Source organism: Rhinolophus hipposideros (genome assembly GCF_964194185.1).
Source record: "Rhinolophus hipposideros genome assembly, chromosome: X".
Taxonomy (NCBI): domain Eukaryota; kingdom Metazoa; phylum Chordata; class Mammalia; order Chiroptera; family Rhinolophidae; genus Rhinolophus; species Rhinolophus hipposideros.
In genome coordinates, this window is record NC_138046.1 from 85,348,189 (window position 1) to 85,373,563 (window position 25,375).

Sequence of the window (25,375 nt, forward strand, 5' to 3'; positions counted from 1 at the left end):
AGCGGTGATCTAATGGTTTCCAGACACTGCAAGGCACAGGTTCCAAGACAAATTGTTCAAAAGATATAGGGGTTGATAAACGTCATTTGGTATTTTTTGATGAAGAGTTAATGTGTCTTTTAGGGAGTTGGTCTAATGAAGAATAAAGTTGTTTTCAACTTTTATCTCTTTAGGCGGGATATTACTCGATTTGAAAAGTTATGTCGATGAAGCTAGTGGGAATAAAAACTCTTGTCAATTTACACAGAATCTCTGTGCATGTTTCTTTTCCACTGTTTTACATTGCTGATCAGTTTTGTCTGGGAAGTAGCACACGTAAGGGAAATTCAGGAAGGGACAGAAATAAGAAAGTGCTTTTTATACTACATATATAAAACTTTGTTTTACGTAAAATTAATGGTAACACTCAAACAAATCCAGAACTGAGACATGTAACATGAAAAAAGAGGAAGCACCGGGAAAAATCATAGAATACCACCACACTGAAATAACAGACAGGAACAAAGGGCCATGAAACAATGTAGGCAACGAAATACTGTAGATATTATTTTGTGTAAACACAAAATAAAAATTAAAATGGAAATAGGAAATCCTCATATATCAATATAGTCACCCTAAATGTCAATGGAATGAACTCACCCATACAAAGGCACAGAGTAGCGGACTGATCAGAAAACGATCCCCAACCTTATGCTGCCTCCAAGAGACACATATCAGCTACAAGACAGATACAGTCTTAAACTGAAAGTGTGGAGAATGATACTCGAAATAAATGGTCGCCAGAGAAAATCAGGCGTAGTCATACTTATATGAGACAAAACAGGCTTCAGGATAAAAAAGTAACAAGAACAAAGATGGACGTTTCATAATGATAAACGGGACAATATAAGAAGACATACTTGTCAATATGTATACCCTCAATTGGCAAAGAACAAAATATACAAAGCAACTCCTAGCAGAACGAAAGGGAGAAATCACAAAAGCACAACTATAGTGGGGGACCCAAGAACAGCACTGACAGGCTTGAAAAGATTATCCAAACAGAAAATCGGTGAGGAAATATCAGCCTTAATGACACATTAGACCAAATTAACATAATGGACATTTACAGAGCACTTCATCCTACAACACCAGGCAACACATTCTTTTCTAATGTGTATGGAACATTTTCAACCGTGGACCGTATGCTGGGACATAAAACTAGCTTCACCAAATTTAAGAAGTTTGAAATCATAACAAGCAGATGCTCTGATCACAAGTCTTTGAAATTGGATATCAACCGTGAAAAGAAAGCAGGAAAAACCACAAATATGTGCAGATAAGCAACATGCTATTGAAGAATGACGGGGTCATGGAAGAAATACAAGGAGAGATCAAAAGATTCATACAAACAAATGAGAATGAAAATCGCCCTATCAAAATTACTGGGACGCCGCGAAAGCAGTAAAAAGAGGGAAATGTATATCACTACAGGCATATCTCAAGAAACAAGAAATATCCCAATACACAACCTAACATTATACCTTAAAACTGGAAAAAGTAGAACAAACAAAACGCAAAGTCAGCAGAAGACATGGAAGAATGAATGTTAGAGCAGAACTAAGCTAAATAGAGAAAAAAGACAAGGGAAAGAATAAATGCAAGAAAAAGCTAGTCTGTTGAAAACCTCAACAACTTTGGCAAACCCTTGGTTAGATACAGTTACGGTAAGTAGAGAAAAGACACAAATAAACAAAATCAGAAATGAAAGACGAGAGGTTAGCACAGGTACCACGGAAATACAAAGAATCATACAAGAATACCATGAAGGAATATATGCTACCAAATTGAATAACGTAGAAGAAATGGAAAGTTCTCAGAAACATGTAGCCTTCCTAGACTGAATCATGAAGAACTGGAAAATCTAAATAGAATGATCAACAGTAAGGAAATTGAATCACTCATCCAAAACCTTCCCAAAAGCAAAAGGCCAGGACTTGATGGCTTTATGAGGGAATTCTACCAAACATTCAAAGAGGATCTAACATCTGTCCTCCTCAGACACTTCCAAAAACTTGGGAAGAACAGGCGATACTTCCTAACTCATTTTATGAGGCCAACATAGCCCTGATACCAAAATCTGGTGAGCATAACAGAAAAAATGAAAACTATGAAACAATATGTCGGATGAATACTGATGAAAAAAGCATCGTAAAATACTAGCAAATCGAATACAACAACACATTAAAAAGGTAATCCATCACGATTAAGTGGAGTTCATTCCGGGGGCACAAAGATGGTTCAGGATACCCAATTCTATCCATGTGATGTACTACATAAACAAAATAAACGATAAAAGCCATATACTTATATCAATAGATGCAGGAAAAGCATATTACAAGATATTGTGATTCCCCAAAAACAAGACCTAGCCGAATAATCAGTTCTAAAGCGTGTTTTTGAGACAAAATTAACATAAGACCTGGGCTTATTTTACTATAGTATAAGACCGGGTCTCCTTTTAGTAGAAGACTGGGTCTTATTTTACTATTATAAAAGACCAGGTCTTATATAATATAAAATATAAGACCGGGTCTTATATTACTTTTTGCTCCAAAAGACACGTTAGCGCTGACTGTCCACCTAGCTCTTATTCCTGGGGAAAACACCCATTTAACATTAAAACACTTCAGAAAATAGCTATAGAAGGAAAATACCCTAAAACAATGAATTCCATATGTGACAAACCCTCAGCTAATTTCATAATTAACAGTGAAAAGATGAAGCCGTTTGTTCTACGTTCAGGAACAACACACGGCTGCCCCAATCACTGGTGTTATTCAATATAGTATTGGAAGTCCTCGCCAGAGCAATCACGCAACAGAAACAAATAAAAGGCATCCACATTGGGAATGAAGAAGTTAAGTTGTCAGTTTTGCAGATCACAGGATTCTTTATATAGAAAACCCTAAAGATACACCAAACAGCTATTACAAACAGTAAAGGAACACAATAAAGTTGCTGGCTACAATATCAATGTACAAAAACCCATAGCTTTCCTACATACTAACAACAAAAAATAAATGAAAAAGAAATCCTTTTGGAAGTGCCAGAAAAAGAATAAAATACCCAGGAACATACTTAACACATGATGTCAAGGACCTATACACTGGAAAGTATAAGACATTTCAAAAACAAAGTGAAGTTGACACAAAGAAAGGGAAAGACATTCCGTGTTCATGGATTGGAAGAATCAGCATATTTAAAATGTCCTATTACCCAAAGCAATATACAGACTTAATGCAATCCGCCTCCAAGTTCCAGTGGCATTTTTTTAAACAAATAAAGAATAAATCATCAGATTTGTATGGAATCACAAAAGACCACGAATAGCCAAAGCAGCCCCCCAAATAATGAACAAGCCTGGAGGTATCACTCTCCTGACTTCAGCATGTAGTACAAGGAGACAATGATCAAAACAGCATGGTATTGGCAGGAAACAGACACACAGAACAATGGCAGAGAATTGGAAAGCCAAAAATAAACCCACATAAACATGGGCAGACAAATTCTGACACATGAGCCAAAAAACGTACCATGGATTAAAAAAAGCCTCTTCAACAAATGGTGCTCGTAAATAGGAAAGCCACGTACAAAGGACTGAAACTAGACTGTAATCTAAAAGTGGATCCAAGACCTCAACATAAGACCTGAAATAATAAATTGCATAGAAGAAAGCATAGGTACGAAACTTATGAACCTTGGATTCAAAGAGGATTTTATGAATTTGACTTCAAAGGCAAGGGAAGTCAACGCTAAAATAAATCAATGGGACTATAACGAACAAAAAAAAGTTCTGCGTACCACAAGCACCATTAACAAAAGAAAGAGGCAACCATTCGAAAGAGAGAAGATATTTGGAAACCACACCTCTGATTAGAGGCTAATATCCAAAATATATTCAAATCACCGACACCTCAATAACAAAAATGATACTATCCAATGAAAAAATGGACAGGGAACCTGAACGGGGACTTCTCCCAAGAAGACACATAAAGCCCAAGAAATATATGTAATAATCCGCAATTTCACCAGCTATTAGGGAAATACAAATCAAAACCTAAAGGAGATACCACCTCACACCTGTTAGAATGGCTACCATCAACAACACAAATAACAAGTTTTGCAAAGGCTGTGCGGAAAATGGAACCCTCATAGACTGTTGATGTGTATGGAAATTGGTACGGGCACTATGGAAAACACTGTGGGGGTTACTAACAAAAAATAAGAATAGAATTGCCATATGATGCCCCAATCCATCTACTGGGTATCAACCCCAAAAATATGAAAACATTTATCCATAAAGATAGGAGTATACGGACTCCGATGTTGATAGCAGCATTAGTTTCGGTGGCCAAGACACGGAAACAACCAACGTGTCCTTCGATAGTTGATTGGATAAAGAACACGTGGTATCTAGACACAATGGACTACTACTCTGCCATAAGAAAAGTTGAAATACTGCCATTTGTGACAACAAGGAAGGATCTTGAGATTATTATGGTAAGCGAAATAAGTCAGACAGAAAAAGTCGAGAAGCATATGACTTCATTCATATGAGGGATACAAAACTGAAAGCAACAAAATGTGAAAGAAAGGAAGAAAGAAAGAAGGAAGGAGAGAGAGAGAGAGAGAGAGAGAGAGAGAGAGAGAGAGAGAGAGAGAGAGAGAGAGAGAGAGAGAGAAATAGAAAGAAAGAAGGAAAGAAAGAAAGAAAGAAAGAAAGAAAGAAAGAAAGAAAGAAAGAAAGAAAGAAAGAAAGAAAGAAAGAAAGAAAGAAAACTTATAGACAGAGAACAGTTTACCTGTTATCAGAGGGTTTGGGGGGATGGGGATGGTAGAAGAGGGTAAAGGGGGTGAAACATATTGAAGAACTCACTCTGGGTGCTGAGCACACAATATCATATATGTATGTATTACAAATGTACACTTGAAACCTATGTAATTTTACTCACAGTTGACACCCCAATAAATTAAATTAAAAAATAAAAAACTGAAATAAATAAAAGATTTGTTATAAAAAAGAAAATCCCTGAGATCACCAAACCCTTTTTTGTCTAGGGAACAGATGTAAAATTCTATGACTTTGTAGGCCACGGGTAGTATTCATGGTGTACAGCTCTTTTAGGAAAATGATGCATTAAAAGATAAAAAGGATTCTTAGCTCAAAAGGATAGAGAAACAAGCCAAGGGCAGGATTTAGCCAGCAAGCCATACGTTTCTAGCCCGTGGGTTATATTTGAATCCAAGTAGTTGAATATGAGTTTTCAACTCGCAATCCTAATAATAGTAATGGAGAGTTCCACTTCTATGGATGCAAGTGACGATTGACTTCTGCAATTACAACAGGTACTCAAAGTGGTTACCATCTGTGTCCACATTCTTCTGATTGCGATGAACTACTGCTTCAGCACAGATAACATCTCTTGAAATGCGTATATATATTTTTGGCACCCCAGTATTATCCTGTCTATTCTATTCCTGTGGAGAACACTGCCTGATACACATTATGGTAACGGAGAGGTTGTAGAGAACACACATTTTAAGAATCAGTTTTCAGACTTTATCCTTGTGTTTCTGGAACCGGCTGTCTAACTTGATCAGACTTAAAGAAAGTAATGGCTCTGATCTCAGTGGGAAAGAGAGCAGGGAGAGTCACTGGATTTTTTAGAGATATGCAAAATATCTGCATTGGATACGCTTAGTCAACCACTCATAGGAAGTAAGCAACTAACTGATCCTGAATGTGATACTTGGGAACATTGTTGAAAAAGTAAGGAATATACAGACACCGGTTGGTTTCTTGTAATGTCCCAGGAGAAAGTGGTTAAACAACAAGGTGACTTCCGGGGTTTGAATTCCCAGCTCAAGAGCCAGCAAAAAACCCAAGTTTTTCTAGCTGTGCCCTGAAGGAGAACCTCATATCCGGTATCCACAGGGCTGAAATCGCTGAAAACCAAATGCAGATTCCTTCTGCAATTGGCTAACTTACAAAGCTTGCTGAAGTCCTATCCTTGTAAGGTGTCTACTATTAAAGCCAGGACAACTGATGTGGAAAGAACTGGATCCTGTAAGTTGGAATGAACCTGGGGATATTCAGCCCCTAAATTCTGATGAGTTCTTTGGCAGTGGAAGGAGTCTCCCCAGCCCCCCAGCAATGAGTCTTCTCCACCCAGTAGTGGTTTCCAGAACCTCAGTAGGACAGGCCTTTCCAAATCTATCTGAGGGATTAACCCTGCACTGTCTGAGGAAATGGCGATGCACCCCCCACCCCCGTGCTTTAGATGACATGCAATACACTGCTAAGCATTCTCAGATCTCTCCCCCATCATTATTTGTCTTTGCCTGTACCTCCATCACCAGATGCTTCTCCCAGCAGGCCTCTGGAGGTGAGCTCAGAGTCGGACCCATGATGAGATGTGCTCACTCCTCTGAACCTGAGAGGGGCTGCCCAGAAGGCAAAAGTGCAGGAATTCTTGAGGGCCAGAGAAACTCAGTGACCCAAAGGAACCACAGAGGATGGTCTCATCATAAATTCTAACTGGGAACGGAAGATCATGGTAGGTAGTGGGGTACAAGGCCTAGAGCTTCTTGAGCAAAAGGCTAATCTGTACCTCAAGCGAGCACCATCCCTTGGTCTTATGTATCTAGGATAACGTACCTGTCTAATGAAAGAGTCGTTTTCTTTTACAGACCCTTCCCAGGAACGACAACAGGCACCAGGCCACAAATCCACGAAACTCCTCACCGTGATGATCTTGCCAAAATACCATCTCTGTTTACTGCTAATGACAAACGCTAAGGGTCCTGTACCCACCAATGTAAAGGAAGTATGTATCTCTCCATTGAACTTTCTGTCCAATCCCGGAATTTTCCCCGCTGTGTTTTCTCCCACCTCCCTCATTTGCCAGCAATGAATTTCACGTCACTTGTCCTCACCTTTTCTCCTTTGATTCTAAATGTATAAAACAAAATGCAACACTGCCATTCTCCAGAGCATTTTCTCCATCTGTTGATAGCTTGCTTCTGTGCACATGCTCCGTTTGGTGCAAATAAATTCCAAGACATTCCAAGAAAAAATTCCATAGGAATGGATGTTCTTACATTGACCTAATGGAGCGGAAGGGATTCAAGGGCAAAGGGGATTAGAATGTTAGAGTGGATTGCCACTTAACAGCTCCACATGCAAACTGGGAGGGCACAGAACACATACCTTTCACCAACACGATGAGAAACACATGTGTGAGGAGGATCCCGGCATCCCTCCTGGAAGCCCAAGTGATTGCTCTTCACTGTCGTATAGAACTTACAGTTGCACCGCAGCCACTCAGGAGGAAAAGCTACATGAACTTGGATCCCAAAGCGGCAGTATGTGGACGCTGAGGAGGCCAGGGCAGCACTGAATGGCCACAGGCCAGGTGGGTGCGGTTCCCCTAATGCACAGCAGTCACAGCCGCAATCGCAAGAGTCTGACTCCCACACACCGACCTTGTAGACGAGGTAACCGTGGTGATCCTAGGAGCGAAACACATAGAGGCCCACTAAGTTTTTCTGGGTCTATGTAAACAAAAAGTTCTAGATCAAATGAGCGAGTCTAATTCAACTCACGGAAACACAGACTCACGGCCCACATTTAATTCCCAGACGTGACCCACTTTACAGGTGCCAAACCTCTTAATGTAAAAGAGGCCGGGCGCCCTTTCAGAATAATCCTGGGACACTAGTGGAAACTTATGCTGTACATCTTTCTTCCAACCTTCCCGGAGCAGAACTTTTACCATGGAACTCGACTTCGGTGGACAGGAATTCATTAGGATGAAATCCTAAATGTAGTAAGCAATTTTACACAGGTTCCCATAAGGCATGTCCCCTTTGCCTCAGGCAGTTATTTCGTGAGCCAGCTGTAAAGATGAATTCCTTGCTGGGAATGCTTGCATTGAACAAACCACTGAGTTCCTAAGGTGTGGGCAGGAAGACCAAGGTGAGGGAGGGAGAGGCGGGCTATCAGTCCATTGTGGCAAACTGGGAGTAAGCTGGAAATTAGAACCCAAGTCCATAGCCGGGAGATAGCCTGATGGAAGAGTCACATTCTGTGTGTTGTGTCCTTCCCCATCTTGCAGCTTCTGACAAGAATCCTACCAGGAAGGCAGCTAGCCGATATCACAAATATAGGGCCGATCCTCAGCTCCATGTTAGGTTCTCCCATCAGAGAACAAGCACCTTTCCCTGGGCAAGTGACTTCGACAAAGCAGCAGATGGGATGTTTCCCTAGTTGATGGGCTCACGGAGGGGGGTCTTACATCTGGAAAGGTCCCAGAGTTCCAGTTCTCTTCACTGAGCCTCCTTGCAGGTCAGCACAGCTCCTGCCGAGGACAACACAGCCCAGAGCAGCAACATCAGGTTTCACCACAGAGTCAGGCGGGCCATTTAGGATCTGTGCATTTCCCATTCCAAGGAAGCACAGGCTTTGCTTTGCAGCAGCAATGCAAGAGCTGCAAGGCCACACAGCACTTTCCAACGTCCAAGGGACAAGCCAGGCTATCTGAAGCCTCGTTTATCGCGTGGGTCTTAGAGCCCACATGGCCCATTCAAAAATACACTCATACGCCCGACATCATCAGATATCTGATGGACCACGTATCTAATTTCACAAGCGTTACCTAGAAATTGAAAACTGCTTCAAGAACCAAAATGTGTATCTCCATTTACACACTGCCTTTTTTTCTTGTCTCCTTTATTCCACAGTCAACCATGTGAGCAAAAACATCAGCAATGCGAACATATTACCTTTTTAACATTCAGAGTTTATATTCCCGTCTGCTCACCACAGTCAAACAGCAAGGGAGGTGGATCCCATTCATACCTTTTTTTGGTCGTTTCCCTGATGGGGACGATCCCTCTAGCATTTGTTAAATTAGAAGCATGTACCATTTGACAACAATTTTGCCGAACATCCAGATGCCATAGCCATGAAACAAAAAAGCCATTTGAAAATGCCTTTGTTTGGTGTTATCGTAATTCCAGGGTTATCGGCATAACTGCCCTTTGAGATCCCGAAAGGAATGCCAGTAGCAGACTTCAATAGCAGCAACAAAAGTGAAGAAGAGCCTTGGAAGGTGTTTTCTTTTTCTCCCTTGTGTTGTCTGTGGCTTTTCTCCAGCCCAGGAATTGATTTCATTTTCCCTCCCACTTGAAGGAGATAGAAACTCACAATGTGAACATATGTTGCCCACCCAAATCTTACTTTTTCAATCCTAAGGCCTTTTTCCATCCTGCCTAGAGAAGAGAACACAAACCAAAGTCATCAAGTCCCAGTGCTTTTCTCTCCCGTCCCACTGTCCAGTGTGGTGAAAGGAGCCAAGGACAACAGTGATCTCAGTGTCCCACTGGTGAGTCTGTTATTTGCAATTTCCGTAAGCGACATACACTGAGCAAATGGTCTCAGGACAAGATGAAACAGTTTTCCTCTGAAAATCAACCGGTAATGAGCCAGTATCAGGAAAATCGCAGGCCCAAAGGGGGTCCATGTTCACCCCTCTGTTGGGGAAGCTGCCTGCAAAAGGGACAGGAGCCAAGAGGAGTGATGAGTGCAGGAGCAGTCCCTGAGCAGGGGGAAGGCATGGGACCCTGAGCACGGGTGAGGGCTGGCTGCAGTCAGGAGCAGGTACGCTCAGAGGCAGCAGGGGATGCCAGGGGAGAAGCACCTCGACTCGGTTTGAGAAGCTCAGGGAACTCCCCCCTCATAGCTTCTGTGCTCTGCACGAATTATTAGGAGAGGTCACTGGGATGGAAGCCGGGTCCCTGTGAGTAAGGCAGAGGTGAAGGAAGGTGACAGGGAAAGTGAGAAGCAGTGATCTCCTGGTCATGGATTGAAGATGAACCCTTCAGTAAGAAGTCGGGTTTTCTCATCAAACTTCAGGTACTGTCATGTAGGCTGTCATGCAGGATGTCAGCTCCTGCTCCTCAGCTAAGAACGCAGGACATGGTGAGGCCAAAAAGGAACACCCACGCAGCCATAGGTAGGGGAGTCTTACTCTCTATGCTCCAAGGCGGCTGGGTTGTAGACACAGGAAGCAGGAGCCACATCATTTGCAACCTACTGTCCGCTTATCTGTCAACCAAACTCCCTTGCTGGCTGCAATCCGCAGTGCTAACTGCAATCTGCTTCTAGCTCAGCCACCATCTTCTTGCCCCCATTTTCTGCTAATGTAGCCAAGGCAGTTATATTGGTGGCCAAGGGCTCACTGGTTACAGCTGCCTGCCAACGACTCACAGCTGATGGCCATCCAGTCACAGTCGATGGCCCTTTTCTACCCGAGTGAGCACCTTTCCACGTGCGGCCCAGAGCCTGGAAACTGCACTCCTGCCTCTGTCCCCACACCAGTGCTTGTCCATGAGCACCGGGATGGTCGGTTGCCCAGGAGAAAATCCCTAAGGAGACACTCCAGGGTTGATCCAGTCAGGCTCCTGGGCCATGAGGCCCTGGGGAGGGTTCCCTGGACTGAGGACTGACAGGAGGCAAGTGACTGTGTGACCAGTAGTGGGAGATCACAGGCACGTGGAGGTAGAGGGAGGGGTGATGGGGAACAAGGTCTGGGAGGATAGGAGGAAGAGCTGGGGTTGGCACTGTCCCTCAGTTGTAAGTGAGGGGCAGGTGGAGTAACTGGGTAAAAAGTGACCCTGTCCCTCAACTGAAAGTTTGCCACAGGGACTGGAAGGAAAGTTCTACCAGATGTGAAATCCCAGACTGACACCAACGTAACAGGTCAGTGCGCAGGCCCAGAACCCATCAATTACACCACAGCTCCAGCCCTGTTGGGGCAGGAGTCCTGTGTATAAGAATGTGACAAGCTGTTCCTATGGTTTCAAGGGCGGGACTTAGGAAGAGGCCAGTTGGTTTTGGTACTCAGAAGTCTCTTGGGCTGAGGTTTGCTTTATCTGGCCTTTATTGGCATGAAGTCTTTACACAGCTTCTGTGGTGTTTTTCCAGAAAACTAGAGATAAAGGAGTTTATGTCAGGAATGTGCACGCTCAGTTTCTCTGGACATTAGATGGCACTGTGGCATCGTATAACTTATCCCTGCCCCGCCCTTCGTGTTTGAAAAAAACCACTCTGCCTCTCCTCTGCAATAAATGGCTGCTTCTCTGTAAGTCCCCCTGTGCCAGGCACAACAGTGGGAAATAGGCTCCCTTCAGTAGCATCCCTACTGGAAAGCAAGTGTCCAGGCTCCATAGAATCTTGTGTTTCTGCTGATCGGAACGTCTTGTCACCAGTTTTCCTCCTATTGTTTTCGGTTTTTATCCATGTATTCTCCACGTACCCTAGTCACTTCAAGCTCCCTGGAGAATATTTGGAGGCCTCACAACTATAACAAAGCAATCACAGTCCCATCCCCCCAGGATGACCAGTATTGACTTGGGAAGAATTTCGTTACTGCTTTTCTGAAGTATAAAGGTGCACAGTAAACACTATGAGATTCATATGGCATGGTGACTTCACCAGATTTTATTAAACTCAGAGCATCAGTTAGCTGTTCAAAACATCATTTGAAAAAGCTTGAAAATGTTTAATTCATTTCTCTTGCTGAAAGTAGAAGTAGTAAAAAGAGTGAAAATATTGTATTTCGTAACCTGACATTGACAGCAGAAAGAACCCAATTCCTTTCTCAAAGTGAAATAGCATCTTGCAACCTTCCCAAGTCCAGCAGCTACATTTTTGCCCGTCTGATTCTTTGCTTAGAGTTCTATTTTCATTGTATGAAATGCATTTGTTTAGTCTGTCCTCTAGCATGCTTACCTTATGTTCCCTGTGGTGAGGGCCAACTGTCCCCTTCATCCTGCCCAGGGGCAGGGCGATTACAGAACCCACTCAGAAGAGAAGTCATACATTCACTCCTAATTTTGCTGTCAGGCGATAAAGGAAATTCTTCGATTGGCAGTCATTTGGGAAGGCAGAGAACAGATGACAGAAAAATTGAGAAATCCTCCACCACCCAATCACTTTCACCTCGTTTTGCATATCAGCTTCAAGTTTACATCCTTGTAATAGTGCAGGATGCAGTAAGGAACTCTGAAGTCTCAGTGGTTGACGTTAGGTAATTCATTTATCTTCTGGAAATTCCACTTTCTCTATCATCCACACATGCACCTTCCACATTTGCTACTTTGTGTTTCAAACATAAAAAAGAACGCCAAGACTAGTGTCTTACCTGGATTCCTACACGTTGATACACTTGCCACTTTCCCTTAACTAGGAACCCACGCCAGTACCTGTGTCACTGTATCCAGACAGTACTGACAGTGCTTTAAGTGCCTGCTAGGTGACAGGTGAAAACTATGTCGCTACTCTTTCAAAAAGGCTTCTAAGAATTATTTCTGAGATTCAATATCCATGTCTATATTTAATTCCAGTGCATTTAATTTGTATCTTCCTCATAAAAACAGAATACTGGAAATTCATATAAAGAGATTTAATTAACTTTAAAATGAGTACCTGAGAAAATGAGAAAACGAGACATGAGAATTTTCATAGACTACGAAGTTTCATGGACGTGAAGTTAATTCGCTAAGTCCATGTCTCCTTTGCTTGTTTCCTTTTCATGCTGATACCTACACCCCTTACCAAGGGCATCCATCATGTCCAAGCAAGAACTGCCCACTGGCCTGTGGAAACACATGATCCAGGCTACGGTCAGGGACAGGAGACCAAGAACACACTGCTCCTTCTCCCCACTTCTTGACTCAATTCCTGGACCTTGTACATCCCTCTTCCTTCCTCTCTGAAAAGAATGGGGTGATAATGAGCGGAGTTTATCATTATATAGCAGACATTGTAAATTAATTAAAACAGGCCCCACTTTTCCTTGCTTCAACCCTTGTCTCCTTGAATTTCCTTTCGCTTCTCTTCCACTGTGCACCTGTGTTGGCACCTCCTCTTACCCTCTAATCGGAACAAACAACAAGACGTACAAAAGCAGCTCTCAAGCAACTTTTCTGAAGGCTGCTGGAATGAGATTTACAGCAAGGGTCGGAGAAGCAGCAGAACCAATTCCCAGCCTCTCCAACCACACATTAGCAGCTGTTACAGAAACTGTAACCTAGGAACAGCGGTCATGGACCTCTCTTCTCCTTTTCCTGCACAGGGACCTCTGCTCTCCTTTCGGTCTACATGGGCTTCTCATGTCCTTTCCGTAGCCGGGGACCTTCCTTCTACACTCCCTGTACAGTCTCCAGTTCTGCTTCAGCTCAGAGTGGTCCCCGGTCTGAAGGTGACACACATTAGCTGGATGAAGCCTTTAACCTCCATTTGAATCACTTGACCTGGATTCTTTTCTCCCCAGGTGCTACCACTGGTTTGACCCCAATTTCCCAGCAGCAACAGGACAGAGTTCCACAGGGTCACTTCCATAAACGAAAGTCACCACTGGTCAATAGGAAGCATTTTCTCAAGGCATCTACCAGTGTTCCCAATAGTGAGACTGCAGGGAACCGTGTGCCCTGAGTCATCATAGGGTTCAGGTTCTACAGACACCTGTGGCAGGGACCTAAGTCGCAGAATCTTCTCATCTGATAATGGACATAATTATACTAACCTACCAGATAAGGTTTCTCTCATGAATGAGACCACAGTACGTACAGAGGGCTTAGTGCACTGCCTGGCACACAGTATATACGCAAACGTCTTCGCCACATGATTTTGTAACAGGTCGGAGCACCAGCTCTGGAATCCTAACTTCCGGGGGAGTAAACCGTTTCCCTACATCCTTAAATTTCAAACAATGGGTGTCTGTGTCAGAATAACGCAACAAAAGATGCCATTAGTTAGCAAATATGGCAATTATGATTTCCCATTTGGAAACGATCCTTCATGAAAAGCTCCCTAAACTGAAATAAAGGCTGCAATCCGTCTCGGTTTTGGTCTTTGATGCTGCTACAGTCCATTGACTCATTAATTCAGGGTAATGTCTAGTGTATGAAGACGGTATCAAAAATATATCAGCTTTAAAGTGATGTTTCTCTTTCTGATAATCTTTCCATTACAACTAGGGCATGTATAGGTGCATCACCGCGTTGGGGATCTAAGCTCTGGGTCACAATTAGCGTCTGTCCCCTAAGGATGGGCCAGTTCATGTTTATAATTTCCCCCTTCTCCATTCTTCCTTTCGTGTCTGGGGGACTGGCATCACCGGGAATATTACGATATGTAGACCACGGATATTGAACACTCCAGAAGAGGAAAGCTAACGCTTCCTAGAACGAATTCCAACACATGCCGAAAAAGCAGAGTTTTGACTCGGACCAGGGGCCCTATCACCACCCCTTCCCTGGTTGGGACTCCATGTTCAACTAATAGCGCAGTGCAAGTGCCCTTCTTAAAATGGAACAAACAGCAGCTCAGAAAGCAAAGCAGCGCAGAGAGCAAAAACGGTAAGGCTGGTAGCCCACGAACTGGAAGGGAGTTCTCCTGAGCCCTGGCGCAAGGCCGTCCAGGAGACCAGAGTGGAAGAAAATACTAGGGAAGAACTGGGTGTCCAATAAGCAGGCATTTTTATTGTAAAGAAGTCACGATCAATGTGTTCAAACTTTTTGTGGTCAGTACTGTTTAAAATGAACCTTATTCATTTTAAACTTATTCATTTATTCCTAAGGAACCTGGGACTGTAGTTATGTGAGGCTTGAGAGAAATGAACGTAAGAAGTCTTAAGTGGACTTAGTGAGAAAGACCACTGCGTTCAGATCAGGCTGGCTTCATACACGGTGCTGGCACCTGCCTTGTTCCCAATCCAATAGCAGGGCCGGCTATGGGCCCCTAAGGTCATGTTCAGTGTATTCTTTATACCCACATTTACAAAAGCTTTCTACATTTTACAACACCTCACCGTTACTTTTCTGTACAATGACGTTAAATATGAAAACGATTTTCAAACACGAAAAACTGACTTGAAACCCCAAGGAGGGAGAGGTCACGATGCAAAAATGAACGATTAAGTATACTGAAAATGCAGGCCTTTTGAAGAAAAATCTCTAAGGACATTTAGCGCAAAACACTAATAATGGCCTTGGCGGGGTGACAGGACTGTGGTTTGGGTCAGTCTTCAGTACATTCATCTGTCCTCCAAATTTTCTACCCTGACATGTGAGGGCGTTTCATCACTGAAGAAACTCTGGATACAGGCCCAGCCAAGGCCAAACCACATGTGGCAAGACAGTGACCAGCGCATTCAGAGAAACGGAAACACAAGTCCCTGAGGAACCCAAGCAGCCCAGTAGAAGAAGAGCTAATTTTGAAGGCAAATGGGTTTTTGTTCCCAAGCACAACCTTTTCAAAACAGATGCACTCAAAGGGAGCCCAACAAACAGTAATTTCGAGTGCAGCGCGCAGGCGCAGTAGGAAACCTCAGTTTTGCAGTGAAGACACTGCCGAGTTTTTTCAAACGAGAAGGGCGGGGGAGAGGGGAGCCGGCGGCTGCGCGTCACCACACTGCCCCCTGCTGCCCACAGAAACCAAATGGCTCACATGCAACTCAAAAGCCGCTCTCTCTTAGGCGGTTTGCAAGGAGACCTTGGCGGAGCAAGAGAAGCGCGCGGATGCTGAAGAGCAGCGGACACTGCGACCACCCGAGTAGCGCCGCCGGGCAGCCCTGGGCACGGCGCCTTCTCCCGCTGCCCTGGATCCCGGCAACAAGGGCCGGAAGCCACGCTCCCCGGCGGATGCGCATGCGTGGCGTCGCTGCTCCCGGATTGGCCAGTTCTGATCCTGCGCGCCGGGGCGCCGTGAGGTCCTTGCCAGTCGCCCTGCAGCCTTGTGCCTGAGGGTCCCTTCTGCACCGCGTTTGCAATGTCCGCTAGCGTCCCCGCACTGTGACGTCCACGTCCTGTCGCCCGACTGACACAGCGGAGCCTCCGCCCTCGTGCGGAACCTGTAGCACTGCCCTAGTCATCCTCCTCCCGCCCGGCCCACTCAGCTTCTGCCTTCAACTGGCAGGTCCTGAGACACCCTCCTCCTCCTCCTCCCCCTGTCCCTCCCCATTCCCCTCCGCCTCTGCTCCCCCTCCCTCCTCCCTTCTTCCTCCTCCTCCTCCTCTTCCTCCTCTTCCCCCCCCTGGCTTTCAGGAAACCTCCAGGGGACCTCAGGCCCAGGAGCCTCGTCCTTGCATAATCGGAGCCTCTCTGTCCTCAGAGCTGTTATACCTATATATAGCTTCCTGATGCTGCACCCCCTGCCCAAGGCATTTCCCTGGGCATCAGAGAATCCACCCCACGCCCTGCCTATCACAGGTCCCCAGACACAGACACACACACAAATGAACACATGATGTCCCTTTGTAGCCTTCCCTGTCTCATGTCCTCAACATCTTTTCCTAGGAGTCCTGCTCCCTCACTCTAATGGCTCTGCTTACACAGCCTTCCACTTCTGGGGGTGTCCTGTGTGTACCCGCAGCTTTCGCCATCTTCCATCAGGCCCCTTCTTACCCAGCTTACTAAGTGCTATAATCTCCCCATCAGGCACCCTTCTCTAGCTGTTTTCTCCCAGTCCATACTCTCCTGCTCTATCCCAATAAGGGACACATCCGTTTCTGTGAGACCCTGAGCACTGATAACAAAACTAGAAACTTTACTGAATTGTTTATCTTAAATCCATGATCGGGAGAACACTGCTTCTCACTTTCCATCTCAGGCTACCTACACAGCAGCCTGGTTCACTAGGGACCTGCTTCCACTCCAATGACCTCTATTAATAATTCATGGAGAAGGCATATACACAATGGAACATAACTCGGCTATAAGCAAAGATGAGCTACTTCCACTGGGAACAGATAACAGATAACACGACCGAGCTTGAGAGAAATAAGTCAGACAGAGAAACTCGAGAAGTATGCGACTTCACTCATATGTGGGATATAAAAGTGAAAGCTAAAAACAATCAAGACAAAGAAAGAAAAAGACATATATCCACACAACAGTTTCATGGTTACCAGAAGGTAAGGAAGCAGGCTGGTAGAAGAGGGTAAAGGGGGTCATATATATGATGATGGAAGGAGAACTGATTCGCGGTGGTAAACTCACAATACAACATGTACATATTATTATACAATTGTGCACTTGAAAGCTGATTTTAACACCCAATGTCATAACAAGACATTTAACAAAACTTATTTAATAATTAACAATCAGTGTCTGACTACCATGCTCTTTTTGTAATCATTCCTATTCTTTCAAACCATAGAGTTTTATTAAATTCTAAGCATTTACACAACGGTGACACACCCTTTTGAATTTTCACCTTCATCCTCACTGGCTTTTGATGTAGTGAAAGGGTTGCTCAATACTATGGTGTTCAAATTTCCTGGTAAGCATATGTAATATTTACTTTACTTGAAACCAAAAATATTTAAAAATTGCACTAGAAAAAATGGTAGAAACTCAGTGAAATTAAAATTCATTATTTAATATAATGTACAACATTTATGTACCTTTAGGAGATCGAGAATGGGGGGGGCGGGGAGCGAGCGAAGAAAAGTTATCAACAGCAGAAACGAAAGCGGTGATTTTCCTACAGACCCAGCAAAATTGAAAGGGGCAATATGATAATACAACATTCAACTCCACATTTATACATGGAACATCTTAGAAGAAATGGATCGATTTCCCATAAACCATGAACTACAAAAACTCACCCAGGTGTGAATAGTCCAATATATTTTAAAGAAATGATTTAGGTAGTTAAAAACCTTGGGGGGGAAAAGCCAGAGAGTAAATACCAGAAGCAAACAATTCATGGGATTTAAATCTGGCACCATTCTGAGAAGTGTGATGAAATCTCAGGCCATCGACTCTGACCCCACCCACGTGAATCATCCCTTTGTCCAGTTCTAAAAGGATGCTTGGACTGGAAGCACCTACAATCACTTAGTGGTCCTCTGGGTTATCAGACTGACTGTTGACGTATTACAGTGCTTGTGTGCAAGTGACCCTTATTTTAATTAACAACGACCCCAAATCGGAAGAGCAGGGTTGCTGACAAACCAGATATGCCAAACGGAAGCTGTAAAGTGCATGTATGTATAGGAGAAACATAGTATGTAGGCTTCGGTGCTACCTGTGGTTTCAGGCATCCACTAGGGGTCTCGGAATATACTCCCCATGGATAAGGGGAACTAGTGTAACTCACAGAATATAGTGAAAACAATCACTTACGAAATCAAAATGTTCCATTAGAAAATATCTATAACATACAAACAAAGCTGTAAAGGAGGTACCAAAGAACAAACAGAGAAGAGACACAGAAAAAAAGAATAGGATAATGCAGATTGGAGTCTACCTACATCAATAAGATCATTAAATGTGAGCAGATTAAACCATCCAGTCAAAACGCAGACATTGACAGACTGGATTTGAAAAAGCAAGATGAAAGTACATGCCGGCTATGGGAGATACAGTTTAGATTCCAAGATACAAACAGATCACCAGTGAAATAGGGGAGAAGGTATATCAAACAACCAGCAACCCCAAGAAAACTTCAGGGGGCATCCTCATATCAGGCATTTAAATTTTAATGTTAAAGATATATTTATAACATGACCCAGCAAATCTCCTAGAGGATCCTTTCCAAGAGAAACGAAAAACATATGTCCATACAGAGACCGGTACTCAAACATTCATAGAAACTTTGTTCATAAGAGTCAAAAGTAGAAACAATCCAAATTGACAAATACTGGTAAATGGATCAAAGAAAAATACACGAAGGAATACAACAAACTAATGATAAAGGGGACCATACATCAGACACACATAACCGTGATAGACATTCGTGCCCCCAATCAGGGAGCATCGAAATATACCAAGCGACTACTAACAGTACTGAACGGAGAAACTGACCAAAACACAATTATACTAGAGGACGTAAACACATCACTGACAGCTATGGATAGATCATCCAAACAGAAACCAAACAAAGAACTAGCAGCCCTAAATGACACATTAGATGAAATGGACATAATTGACATTTACAGATCAATTCATCGTAGAACACCAGACTGCACATTTTTTTCTAATGTACACGGACCATTCTCAAGGATAGACCACATATAGGGTCAGAAAACTAGCCTCAGAAAATTTAAGAAGATTGAAATCATACCAAACATATTCTCTGATGACAAGGCTCTGAAATTGGATATCAACTGCAAAAAGAAAGCAAGAGAAACCACAAATGTGTGGACATTAAACAACATAGTTCTAAAGAACAATCGGGTCAAAGAAGAAATAAGAGGAGAGCTCAAAAGATACAAACAAACAAATGAGAATGAAAACACATCCTAAGAAAATTTTTATGACGCAGGAAAACCAGTTCTAAGAGGGAAATGCACTTTTAAGAGGTGAGCAATCCCTCACCTGGGTATCTACACCCAAAATCTGAAAACATTTATCTATAAAGACAAGTTTGCTTCAATGTTCATTGCAGCTTTATTTACAGTGGCCAAGACGTGGAAACAATCAAAGTGTCCTTTGATAGGTGAATGGATAAAGAAGTTGTGCTATATACATATATACAATGGAATACTCTTCGGCAGTAAGTAAAGATGAAATAGGACCATTTGCAACAACATGCGTGGATCTTGAGATTATAATCCTAAGTGAAATAAGATAGAAAAAGTAGAGAACCATTTGATTTCACTGATATGTGGTACACAAAACTGAAAACAACAAAAGAACAATACATATACATGAAGGAACAAAAACACATAAACAGACAATGGTTTACGGGGTACCGAAGGTAAGGGGGGAGGGTGCTCTCACAGAGGGTAAATGGGGTCTAATATATGGTGATGGAAAGAGAAGTGACTCTGGGTGGTGAACACACAAGGTGAGATACAGATAATGAATTACAGAATTGTACACCTGAAATCTATGTAACAATTGTCACCCCAAGAAACTTTAATTGAAGAAAAAACTTACAGATGATACATATTAATAATATCCGAGAGCCGAAAAACGTTGTCTACACTCTTTCAAGTGGGAGCCCCTTCAAGGTATTTCCGGAATCCTTCTGATATGTCCCCATCATTCCTTGAATTTAGGCTCATTATTCACACCACAAATTGAGCCGGATTCCTGTATCCTTTCCCTCCCCCAGTCCAGGCACCAGTCTTTGGTGGAGAATGGTATTTAGAAACCAGGATCTGGTGCCTACATGTGATTACTGCCATTGGATTGTGGGGGTACCCAAAACTGTTGGAATACACGTATGTACGCACTCAGGCACACACACGGGTATACATAGGTACATCTGTATCTATCACCTAATAGAATATGTACGTATATTGAAAACCACGAGTTCCATAGAGGCCTCCAATTCCAGCATAACATCTCAGAGTTTGTTCTAGGTTTCTTTATTTCCACATGAGATGCTCCCCTTTCTAAAGTGAGTGTCGTGGCTCCCATATCCTGATTTATTTACTGATGTGATGACACCCAATGTGTACGAGGTAGGACAATTAAAAATTCCTCAACTTTTGCAACGATGTGGCGAAAATTTTTTTGATATCAGCGGGATTATTCACTATGAATCTATACCAACTGCACAAACAGTTTACCAAGTCTGCTATTTGGAAGTGCTGAAAAGGCTGCAAGAACTTTTCACCAACAATTCATGGCTCTTGCATCAGGACAATGCACCAGCCCACAGGGCACTGTCTGTGAGGGAGTTTTCAGCCAGTGAATAAGTAACTGTATTGGAATGCACTCCCTCCTCACCTGGCGTGGCCCCCAGTGACTTCTTTCATTACCTGAAGATAAACGAAATACTAAAAAGACGACATTTTGATGACATAGGACATCAAGGGTAATATGATGACAGCTCCGTTGGCCACTCTAGAAAAAGAGTTCCAAATTGCTTTGAAGGCTGGACTAGGCACTGGCATCTGAGCATTGCTTCCTTACGGAAGTATTTCGAAGGTGACCGTAGTGATAATCAGTGATGAGGTACTTAGCACTTTTTCTAGGATGAGTTCGCGAACTTAACTGGCACACGTAGTATATGGCATCCTTCCCAAACAGAGGCCAGCCTCACATGCTGTGCTCAAGTATCCCCTGCCCGTGACCTCCCTCCACAACTTACTCAGCATTGAATCCCGGATCCATGTAGCCTCTCCCACCCAACCCCCAGGGACAGCCTCCTACTGGCCTGGGGCTCTGTCCCCCACTGCACCCTATCCTTGGGTGTGGATGCCCTCCTCAGTCTGCCTGAGCTCTGACTCCCCTAGCTGGGAAGCACCTAGAAGCATTCGCTTGCCTTCCTCTGCAGCACCTCACGTGACAGCTTGAGGACTGAACTCCTCTGGCACAAAAGAGAAGGGAAGTGAAAGAATGGTCAAGGCAGAGGAAAAGGTGAACATACCCAACACAATCACTTAATTAAGGTGAATGCAGCCGAATCCAGGCAATACTATGAAACCTGAGGGATTAAGCTCACTCTTCTGCAGCCTCCCCTTCCGGTCTGTCTCCTCTGACTGAGTTCCTGTTTCATTATGAAGGTATTGCCTTCCATCAACAATAGAAACATTAGAGGCAGCCAGATGGCTCCACAGGTTAGAGTCCAAACTAGGATCAACAGGGTTGGCGGTGCCAGTCCCACAGGGGCCAGTGAGCAACGCTGTGCACACCAAGATTGAAGACAATGAGCTGTCTTTGAGATTCCAGAGGGGCGCTGGATGGCTCACTTGCTTACAGCCTGAACTCTCAGCAACAAGGTTGCCAGTACAATACCCTCATGGGATGGTGGGCTGCACCCCCTGCAATTAAAGATTGAAAATGGCAATTGGACTTGGAGCTGAGCTGCGCCCTCCACAACTAGAGTCAAGGACAACGACCTGGAGCTGAGGACCCCGGAATACATACTGTTCCCCAATATTCCCCAATTCAAAAAAAAAAAAAGGAAGAATGGTACAGGGACTTCATTAAAAAACAGTAGAAATACTACCATGGGCGTGATGCCTGGATTGTCATTTATATCAGCTGGATGGCCCACATTCACTGTGGATGGTGTCAGCCCTGCAGCTCTGACACTCAGAGCCTCTGTTTTCCATGACAGAGTCAAATACTTCACCCCTCTTTTAGCACTTTCAGATGTGAGGGGGAGAACAGCCTCAGGCCACTATTGCAGCCTCAGGACTTTCCTCTGGAAAAGAGGTTGACCTCACCTCCCTCACAAGTGGGAAGGGAAATACAGAGCGCAACACCGGACACCTTTCATGAGCGCTGTGTGCCAAACCCAGTGATGAGGGCTTTACGAACACCCCAGGATTCCCTGACACCCAGGAACACACCGAGTGGATTTCCGCCTCAGCACTGTTGCACTTGCTGTTCCTTCTGCCTGGCATGCTCTTCCCTCAGGTAATGTACGGCCTGCTCCCTCCCTTCCTCCAGGCCTCTGCTCACTCATCACTTTTCAGGGAGACCTTCTCTGATCACGCTCAATACACTGAGAACATTCTCCCCTCATAGCCTTGCCCGGAACCCGTTATTTTCAGTCTCCACTGGACTTGCCAGTCCCAGATATGTTATACTTGTACTGAGCAACTCTATGAGTCAGACATTCCATCAATGTAGTTCTCTGTTGTACCCCATCTCCTAGAACGCTGCTCAGATACATACTGTACCAGGGACTCAGAAATTTCTTGTGGAAAACTGAGTGGGACCCAGACTCTTTACACACATTGCTAAGATGTACACTGTCTTCCAACATGGGAATTGGCCCCATTTATTGGTTATGATGCATATCAAGTCTAAAGGACACAAGTGACTTGCCCAAGGACACACAACCAAGACGTGGGGCTCCAGGCTTTGGAATCCCATCTGACAGGTTCCAAATCCCTCAGGTCCTACACAGAGACCTCACACCCGAGAAGGTAAGAGATCTCACCAGACACACAAACCCCAAACACCTCACATACCCAGAGACACCAAACACAGCTCAGTCAACAAAACCTAAAACAGATTCCAAACGTCTCTGCACAGGGAGGTCACCGCTTGTGTCACACACTCCCAGACACAGCAGAGGCCACACACACTGTGACAGCGCCCACCCCGCAGACCAAGGTCCTCATCCCAGGAAACAAATTAAAACTGCTGATACCTCTCACCCTGCAGGTAGGCTCCCAAAGCTCCCAGGCACGAGCCGACTGATTACAAGGGCTCCGAAAGCAGGAAGACAGAAGCTCAATTAACTCCGAAACACCCCATAACCTTAGGATAACGTCCCCATACGGATCAGAGAACCTACACCCTGGACACAGACCCCAAAACAGCCCCCCTACTTCCTACCTTAAGAGAAAGCCTCCGCCCACCCCACTCAGTTCAGAGAGATCACAGCTCCAGACCCAGCATCACAAAGTGCTGGGAGCCCTCATTCCCGGGGTGCGGTCCCACACACAGATCTCCACCCGGGACACAGACGCCGGGAACCACAGAAAATGCTGAGCCAGGTACACGTGTGTAGGCCCACGAGGCCCACGGGGCACACGAGGCCGCAGAGACCTTTAGTCCGTGGCACAGAATCCGCTCAGATAAAACCTCCCATTCGCGCACAATCCCTCAAAGGCTCACAGGGAGCCAGTGTACCCACAGAGCACCTGTGAGGTGGCAGCTCGCCATACACATCCCCAAATGCCTGACACTTCACTTCCCAGGCAGGGACACCAAGGAGCGCAGACACCGCTCCCTGGACCTTAACTGCCTGCGTGTGAGAGTCTCTCCGATGCCGTGCCAATCGCGCCACACTAGGCTGGTGACTGACATAGGGCTAAACGACAGTAAGGAGCTCACGTGAAGACAGCGCCGTCACCCGCGATCGCAGCGTGGGGCACTGACTCCACGCCAGCGACTGCGCGGAACTCACCACTGCCAGGGGCGGCATCGCCAGGCCTGTCCGGACGCTCAGGCGCTGAGGAGTCCAACTCGGAGAAACTTCTACGCTCTGAAAATACACGCGCGCGCGCGAACACGCGGGCACACACACGCCTCACCCTCAGCTCCAGCTTGCAGTAGGCGACATCCCACACAGATGGCCACGGGCACGGGGCCGCCAGACTGCGAGGCCAAGATGACAGGCCCAGCGGGAGCCATCCCGCGCCCCGGGTCGGCTTCTGGGAGGGTTTATTCCGTCAATCTCCCCGCGACCAATCAGCGCACAGCATGGACCTGGGAGCAGTTCCTTTATCCTCCCCACCCCCCACCCGCAATCTCTCCACCCAGGGTCTTCCAGCTGGATGCGACCACGTGACAAGGGACGGGTGCATCTCGGGAATTGACAGTGAGGGCCGCAACCTCACACCCCGAGGCCACTCGGTGTCCAGCGGGTCGGGAGAATGGAGACCTCCGAGTCTACTGGGCCCGGCCGCTGTATACACACCCTCAGTGTGCTCACACACACAGTGGGGTTTTCCCAAACGCCCTCCCCAGTGGTACCTCCCGGAATACAGAGGCGCCCCTCCAGACCTGTGTGGTTTGTGCCTGGCAGCACCTGCTCCCTCGCGGGCGCCCCTTGGCGGTGGGAACCGGAACTGGCTCATCCATTCGGATGCACATGGACCATTCTAGGCTGGTCCCCAAAGGGTGGGAAGGCAAAGGCAGGATGAAAACCCCATTTCGCTGCACTCTTGCATTCTTGGGACCGTCTTAGTGACCTGAAATGTACCTCCCTGCAGTGGCCACTCTGATACCGGGGAGCCGTACAAGCTTTTCTCTGCGGAGGATTGTGCTGGCTTCTGTCTCCTGGGTAACTGCAGAATGCATCTAGTGGGGCAACCGCGCCACAGTCCCGCAAGGGCAGGAGGGCTAGACCTCCCGACTGGGGTTAGAAGGCCTGGTGTGGGACAGGCTGCAGTCCTTGACTGTCAGCAATAGGTGAGAGGGATGGCGGGTCATCTGGTTTTGTTAGGGAAGGGGCCATCTCCCAGGGGCCAATGGACAGGTTAGGTTACATACAGACCAGGTGCTTCGTCACAATCCTGTCTCGCTTGGAAATGTTACCTAGTAGACTCCTCGGCCTGTCTAACTATGCCTCTTGCCACCACTTTGCACTTGTTTGTTTATTCCCTGATTCACTGGGTAAAGAATGAAGAGCTTAAGGCTTAATCAAGAAAGGAAATTACTTACCTGAGTGAAAGGAGTTGCAGCCCTGGAAACACACAACTACTTAGAAATGCAAACTGCTCTCCAGAGAGACAAAGAAACGTTGTGATTGTAAACGCGAAAACCACAAAGTGTAATTCTCTCATGCAAATGAAGGACTGCTGGCTAATTTAGCAAGGGTTGGTTAGTTCCAAGGAGCAAAGGA

General features: G+C 45.1%; 1 protein-coding gene across 20 annotated transcripts in view; it reads right to left on the reverse strand.

Moving 5' to 3' along the window:
- LOC308495462 (P antigen family member 3-like) overlaps positions 1–24,289 on the reverse strand; it is a 37,616-nt gene extending 13,327 nt beyond the window's left edge. For 7 of the 20 annotated variants that reach the window (XR_013992984.1, XR_013992985.1, XM_081043735.1 and 4 more), the window contains exons 1-3: positions 23,936–24,270; positions 7,253–7,554; positions 6,979–7,149 (exon numbers count right to left, since the gene is read on the reverse strand). The gene's annotated coding sequence lies outside the window, so the exon portion shown is untranslated. Of the gene's footprint in view, positions 1–6,390; positions 6,487–6,978; positions 7,150–7,252; positions 7,555–23,173; positions 23,231–23,935 lie in introns of those variants that run through there. The other 13 variants (XM_081043739.1, XM_081043728.1, XM_081043736.1 and 10 more) reach the window with 9 other exon arrangements.
- Positions 24,290–25,375: the final 1,086 nt, after the last annotated feature.